This window comes from Trachemys scripta, chromosome 2 (genome assembly GCF_013100865.1).
Source record: "Trachemys scripta elegans isolate TJP31775 chromosome 2, CAS_Tse_1.0, whole genome shotgun sequence".
NCBI classification, from domain to species: Eukaryota; Metazoa; Chordata; order Testudines; family Emydidae; genus Trachemys; species Trachemys scripta.
Window position 1 is genome coordinate 30,555,322 of NC_048299.1, and position 7,951 is coordinate 30,563,272.

At 45.1% G+C, this 7,951-nt stretch overlaps 1 long non-coding RNA gene across 2 annotated transcripts in view; it reads left to right on the forward strand.

Annotated features, from left to right (window-relative positions):
- Positions 1-400: 400 nt before the first annotated feature.
- Positions 401-7,951, forward strand: part of LOC117872093 — a 69,606-nt gene continuing 62,055 nt past the window's right edge. For both annotated transcript variants that reach the window (XR_004644404.1, XR_004644403.1), the window contains exon 1: positions 401-542. This is a non-coding gene — a long non-coding RNA (uncharacterized LOC117872093). The remainder of the gene's footprint in view (positions 543-7,951) is intronic.

The window sequence follows — 7,951 nt, forward strand, 5'->3', positions numbered from 1 at the left end:
GGTTGCTTATCCTGCCCCTTACCCCAAGGCATGGATCCCTAAATGCTATGGTACAACTATGGTGTCACTGTGCAGCAGCTGGAGCACAGGCCATGGGAAGCCTGTAGAACAGGGGGATTCTATGGTGTCTCTTCTGGTGGTGGCATGGCAGGAGAAGGGGACTTGGCAGAGGTAGCCCAAAGAATGGGATGGGGGAATGGCTGGTATCCTGGAGCTCTACAGGACTAACACACACGTCCAACGGGACTTCCAGCTACAGCACACCATGGGTTGTAGCTGTAGTGGCAGCAGAATGGCTGTGCAGCTTCTCTGCCCCAAGCTACTGTATGGCTGTGGGGGAGAGGCTTACTCCTCCCAAATCCAAAGTACAAAGCCTGTTTATTCAGGATTTGCATGAAGGCGCTAGAGGCAGCTGGGCAGCATTTGAGTCCGAGAAGCTGTACAAATGCTAGTTATTATAATGAAGGAAAAATCCCAGTAATGTCAAATGCTGTAATAACTTGTAGTGGGCAAAGCTCAGAAGATTAGGTGGCTCATTCCATGTAAGTACCCAAAAGGGGCCCACAGAGGGGAGGCGGATCAAAAGTTTCAGTTTGGGCTCCTGTCTTCTTTGAAGTATGACACTCTTTGGATAAAAAAGGCTCTTTAACAAGCAACAGTGCTTGTATGTTTGGTTTTTCTTTTCTTTTGAGTGGGATAAAATGATCTGTGCATTATCCTGGCGATCTTGTGTAATGGAGAGGACAGAAAGTCAGGTTTAACGCTGGCTGTACGTCTAGTTAATTGTATGTGGGCTGTAGATGCCAATCAAAACAAAGAGACACCCTGGGGGGGAATTTGGTCCCACTGAGCATGCGGGTTGTGTGACACTAACTCAGAGCTGCCCCAACCTTTGTCTTTCTTTGAAAACTGACCTTCAGATTTAAAGGCATGCTGCTAGAATGGACGCCAGGGCTGGTTATGGGGAGACACTTAAAAGGATGGACTGTGCCCTCAAGGACTGGATCACTGGCTGCATGGGGGTCTCTATGGGCTAGCATGGTTGATGCCTATCTGTGTTGTTTCAGCCTATATATTTTAGTTACTTATATGATCCCTACCATCACTGTCACATCTGTGCACCTCACAGTCTATATTTGTCCTCCCGGCACCCTTGTGAAGTAGACAAGTACAATTATCCCCATTTTACAGATGAGATGAAGAGACTTGCCCAAGTTCACATACAAAGTCTATGGCACAGCAAAGAATTGAATGCGGGTCTCCTGAGTTCCACACTAGTGCCCTAACTGTTGGGCAGCCCTTCCTTTCCTGACTGAGGCATTCAGACAGCACAGAAGGCAACTGTGGATTGACCATGTTCCTTAGAGCACAAATCTAGAATGCCGTGAATTATTTCCGAGGGGGCTGTGCATCAAAGCTGAGAACTCACAGCTATGTAACAGTGCAGAGGCACACCTCAATTCAGGAGCTGTGATGGCACTGACAGTGATAGGTAGTATTGCCAATCCCAGCATTCAGAAATCATGAGGCCCCAAAAATCATGAGATTTTAAAAATGAATAGCTTGGGGGGGGGTTTGTTTCTTTGGGGGGGGGGGGGTTGGTCTCCATAGTCTTTAGAGGTCATATTTTCAGGGTTTTTTTTCCCTCCAGAATCATGAGGGCTAGAAACTTTTTTTAAATGAAAGATGAGATTCTCACCTAATCACATAAATCTAGAATCTAAAGCTTTAAGAAGAGTACCAAATATCAAGAATTGGCAATGCTGCACAAAGGTAATGAGACCTTTGAGGCTCTAATGCCAGGGTTCCTCCCTGGTTTAGAAATGTCCCATATAAGTAAATGTTAAATAAAATTATTGCTAAATATTAGAGCTTGTCAAAAAATGGGAAATTTGTTTTACAAAAAGTATCTTGAACAATTCATCCCATTCTTTTTTATTATTGTTTTTGGTGTAGAAGTGAGTCAAAATTTCTCTGACATTTTTCAACTAGCTATAAAGGTGGTCAAAAAACATTTTTTTTCATGAAAAGATTAGCAAAAAAATCATTTCTGTTTTAAACTTGACATTTCAAAGAGAACTCAAAAAATCAAAATGCAGACACATTTTAACCAGCTCTACTGAATAGAAATAAAGAAAAGGTTTTCTTCATGTCTGGGAATCTGCAGCCAAGGATATACTGGGCAGAGGATGACCAGTTCCACTTTCACCAACCCCACGGTAAGTGGAGTAATTACACTGAAGTGCCTGAGTGAATTTCCCCCTGATGCTTTAATTCACAGATACACAACATTCTGAATGCCATAGAGCAGTGACTCTCAACCTTTCCATACTACTGTACCCCTTTCAGGAGTCTGATTTGTGTTGTGTACCCCAGGTTTCAGCTCACTTAAACTATTTGCTTACAAAATCAGACATAAAAATACAAAAGTGTCACAGTGCACTATTACTGCAAAATTGCTGACTTTCTTATTTTTACCATATAATTATAAATAACTCAATTGGAATATAAATATTGTACTTACATTTCAGTGTATAGTATATAGAGCAGTATAAACAAGTCAGTGTATGAAATTTCAGTTTGTACTGATTTTGCTAGTGCTTTTTATGTAGCCTGTTGTAAAACTAGGCAAATATCTAGATGAGTTGATGTATCCGCTGCAAGATCTCTGTGTATCCCCAGGGGTGTGCATACCCCTGGTTGAGAACCACTGCCATGAAACTCAGGCTGGCTTCTAAGTAGTGAGACCCTAGAACACACCTTCTATGGCCCTGAAGTGTGCTTGTTGGAGACATTTGTTTACCACCAGCCTGGGGTGGACATCCTTGTAAACATGTATAGGAATGACATGTAGAACTGATGAAGTCAGGGCCGGCTCTAGGAACCAGCAAAACAAGCTGGTGCTTGGGGCGGCACATTTTTAGGGGCTGCATTCTGGCGCGGGCCATGCCGCCCCTAAAAATGTGCCCCAGCCGCCCTAACTCACCTCCGCTGCTGCCGCTCGCGCGCCGCTGCTCGCCCTCCCTACCAGGCTCTCAAACCCGGGAGGGAGGGGGAGATCCTGAGCGGCTGCGGCGCGCGAAACAGCTGATTTGCGCGCCGCGGCCGCTCGGGATCTGCCCCTCCTTCCCGGGTTTGAGAGCCTGGGAGGGAGGGTGAGACTCCGAGTCTCCGGCGCACGCGCTGCTTCTCCCTCTCCCTCCCTCCCTCCCTCCCTCTTAGGCTTGAGAGCCTGGGGGGAGGAGGCAGGGCTGGGGATTTGGGGAAGGGGCAGAGTTGAGGCGGGGCCGGGGGTGGGATAAGAAAAAAACGGTTGGGGGGGTGGCCAAAATTGTTTTCGCTTGGGGCGGCAAAAATCCTAGAGCCGGCCCTGGATGAAGTATTCTTCACTCATACAGGACAGAGTGAAGCAGGCATTTGCACAGGGTATCTCAGAATAAAACAAACAGGAATACTTGTGGCACCTTAGAGACTAACAAATTTATTTGAGCAGAAGTTTTCGTGGGCTACAGTCCACTTCATCGGATGCATAGAATGGAATATCTAGTGAGGAGATATATAGATACATACAGGGAACATGAAAAGGTGGGAGTTGTCCTACCAACTCTAAGAGGCTAATTAATTAAGATGAGCTATTGTCAGCAGGAGAAAAAAAACTCTGAAACCTGTCAGAATAAAATGAAAATCAGTTGAACCATTCTGACAAAATGTATTGGGGGAGGAGGGGCAATTCCAGCCTCCCTTGCAATGTGGTTACTAACTGAGAGCACTTCCTCCCTATCTATCAGATTTCTATTGGAAAATTCCCCCGCTCCAGTCCCTGCACTCACCTTTACTGTAAGCCCTGAGGGGAAAGGAAAGGATATGTATCAGATCACCTTGTCTAAGGTCAGGACACCTACTCTTGGGCTAAGAAGATTTTGTCAAATTGGTTTCATTACATATTCCCATACATCCCTCATTCGCCTAATCTTTACCTCACTCTCCCTGGAGTTGTTGCCTTGAACTCTTGAACCAGCCTTTCGCTGCATATCTAACCTCGCTCAGAACACCTCCCAATATGCCCCAAGGCTAATGATCAGTGAAGAGAGGCCACGTTCTTGACATGGGTAATGACATGGATATTAATGCATTTGCTTTTGGGATTTCACAACACAAATGGTATTTCTCTCATTATTGTTAATCTGCTCTCCATATAAAACATTTAATTGGGGCCAGATTCCAATGCCCTTACTCACACTGAGTAATGCCTTACTCCTTGAGCAGTCTCTGATTTCAGTGGGACTCAGAAATAAAGTCCTAGTAAAAATACGTAAGGGGATCAGAATCTGATCCTTAATGTTCATAAAATGCTTTGCTATCCTAGGCTGAAGGCACAGTATTATTACTGTTAGAGTGTTATTTATTATTATTATTTTGTAAGAAAAAAAAGAAACCCAGGATTTCAGAATGGGCAGTGTTTGATGGTTCTTCAGTTGAGAAGGCACCAAAGCACTGAATCTAATGTCATTGCACACGTGTAACTGAGAACAGAAGTTGATCTCAGAATGTTATTACCTGAACTTGAGACAGTTGTTTGTTCCATTTTAAGGAATAATTCAGATTTCTGGACTAGATGTGATTTTTAAATATGAAACCTGTTGAAGACTTTTTGCATTTCTACAGTCTCTTTTGTCTAAGGATCTCAAAGTGCTTTACAAGCATCCATACTAATTTAGCCTCTTAACAACCCATGAGGTAGAAAAGGTTATTGTCCCCATTCTACAGGTGGAGAAACTGAGGCAGAAAGCAAGCTCCAGTCTTTAAGGTGCTGAGTACCCTCAGCTTTCACTGAAGTCAGTGGGACTTGAGGATGCTCAATACCTCACAGAAGTGATCAGGATTTTGCAGGATGGAGCCCTAAGCATATGTTTATACTGCAGCTGGGAGCCAGCCTTCCAGCCCAAGTAGACAGACTTGTGCTAGCAGGGCTCAAACTAGCAAGCTAACAATAGAGCATGGATGTGAGGCTTGGGCTACAGCTCAGGTCTCTCAAACCCACTTGATCCCCTAGGCTTGAGAGCCCAAACACAGCCCAAGCCATGATGTTCAAACTGCTATTTTGAGTGTGCTAGCTCAAGCCCTGCTAGTGCACATATATCTACCTGGGCTGGGAACTTCTACAACTGGACCCTTTCAGTAGCACAACTGTATTTGTCCACATCATGTTACAACATAATGTTAATATTTTGAACTTTAAACTTGGTAAGGGATAACCAGACCCTTCTGTGATTTGCATTGGCATTTGACTATAGGCAAGCAGAGATAAAGATCCAAGAAAGAGGAAGTCTTGTACAGTATGACGTAAACTAATAAGTAAACAGAATTGTATTTCCAAAAACCACCACGCTGATTTTATTTTTCCCATTCCAGACTGGGGAGAGATGGGAAATCAAAGCTAGATCTCCTCTCCTGCAGGGGGCAGCTGAACACCAACCAACCACCAGACCACCCCAATGCTGATTTTTGCCCCAGTTCAGTAACGTTCTTAAACATGTGCTTAACTTTAAGCATGTGAGTATTCCAACTATTTAAATGGGCTATTTCAAATATTTAAATTTAGGCATGCTTCTCAGTATCTTGTTGCTTCAGGGCCTTTATTAGCAATCTGTTTGATTTCTTCCTTCCCACCCCCTCCCCCAAAAGATAGCACATCTCATATGCCTTGTAATGTGCATAACAAGTGGGGTTTTTCATATTAATTTTATAAGCAACAGCTATACAATTAACCTGAACACTGAAAGCAAAAATGTTAAGGAGGTGGTGACTCGCTAATTGGACCAATGTTCTATATATTGTTTTACAACAGCTCTTTTATGCTTTCATCTTACAAGGCTCCGGAAGAGCGCGGCATTCTCATATACCAAAGAGCAGGACTCATATTATAGGCGCAAAAGGAATTAAGTCTCTTTGGTTTATGGTTATTAAGGGTTTTCCTTGTGTGTATGGTCTAAGAAGGACGGCCAAGTACCAAGGTAATCCACTTGTTGTTTCTTTCTGTATGTCAGCTCTTCCATGACTAATGTGTTCCATATTCTTATCATCCAAATCTTGACGTCAGATGACTCTTTGTGGTGGTGGTGGGGGGGCAGATTGATTGTGCATCATGGGGCACCAGGAACGGAGAGATCAGTTTACCCTTCTGAGTCTGAATTGCTCCTTAAGCAGCACACTGAGAATAAAGGCTTCCCGGGGGAGATCAGTTGAAACTATAGCTCAAATGTAAGGCAAAACACCAAAGACTAAAGCCTGAGCTCATGGAGGGAGCCTGCATGCCAGCACAGCAGGTCCAGGATCCCCAGAGGGTCCAGGAGGGGGTGGGAGCTCATTGCCTCTGTGAATCCTGACACTCCTCCCTATTGTAGGAACTACTGCTGCTTGGGGGCAGCAGTGGCCCCCACAGAATGGCCCCCAAGGAACAGAGAGGGGGCCCAGTGGTAGGAGCTGCACTTGGAGACACCATAGTCTGAAAAGATGAGGGCCAGAGGATTGGTGCTGGAAGGAATAATGAGCCCTTCCCAGTTTCCCTGGCTGTCACTATGGCAGGGAGATCAAATAGGGACGTCAAAGGGACATAGACCCACCCTTCCCACCCCACCCCAGCAACTCTGCTGGGTGGGGCTGAGCCTGGCCCTCTAGGGGAAGGAGAGGGACCGGGTAGCTGTGGTTTAGCTACATAGGACAGCTATTGCCCACAAGGGCTAGTGCTGCATTGTGAGTGGGAGCCCTGCTGAGCCCTTGGCAAGGTTTTGGCCCTGTGTTAAGACAGCATTAAGGTTGCACCGTTAAACATTCTAGTCGGAAAGTGCCAGTTAGGAAGAACACACAGCCTGACCTCTGCCCCCTGGTATGCACAGACTCTAGATACAGGGTCACATACGTGACTTCTCACATCTGAATTTTTACTTCAACCTTAGATCCACACATGCAGCTTCTCTTACTATTTTAGTCATTCTTGTAAACTCATCTTAATTTCATGTTTTATTGACTTGGACTTTTAATATGATACATTCTCTTTTCTCTAATTGCCTGATCATTTGAGATGTAGAGCCAGACTAATTGCTTCTATTCATGTGTCAGTGGCGTGTCTATTTCCCTGGGCCCAATCTACTATTGCTTTTATTTAGACCACTCAATAATTATCTAGAAGCCTGGAGAAAGCTAAGCCACCATTATCCCTGCATTGAACAAGCATAGTTTATAAATGCCATAAAAAGAATAAATCCTGGCTTGGCAGCTACTTGGGATTTTCTGCCTCCCTCAGTATTTCTTATGTGTCTATCCCTATATCTGAGTAGCGTATTCAGTCACTGAGATTTCCGTAGTGCTTCCATCATGGATTCTCCTCTATGCCTCAGTGTTCCTGAGGTGTTTAAGGGTAACATCTAAGAAAGGTAACCTAGACTTGGGCAATATTAATTTTTACAGAGCATATTCACACAAACATGGAATAGAAAAATGTATATCTGAAATTGAAATATTTTTTAAGTGATGGAAAATTCTTCTCATATAAGTCCTCTAAAGGCGAGGTTAAGTTACTCCTATTGTAGATATGCGATTGTCTCTTTGGCTTGCTTATAGCTACAGCCTTTCTGGATCAGATGTCTCCCCCTCTTTGAGACTGAATTGCTGATTTTGGCCCACAATGTTGTTGAGTTATTCCATTTCATGGATCATTGTAGAGAGAGTTTTCTGGTGCTCAGCAATCAAAATGTCATCAGCAAATCTCACGCCCCCCATGCCGAGCACCGCCGGAAAACCCCCACCCGAGCGCCGTGCCGCCCCCCCCCCCCCACGCACCCCCCCCCCCCCCCCCGAGCGCCGAGCCCTGCGCCGCCCCCCCGCCGCCGAGGGCCGCGCCGCCGGAGCCCGCCGCCGAGCGCCGCCAGAACCCCCTTCCAGCACCGCGCCC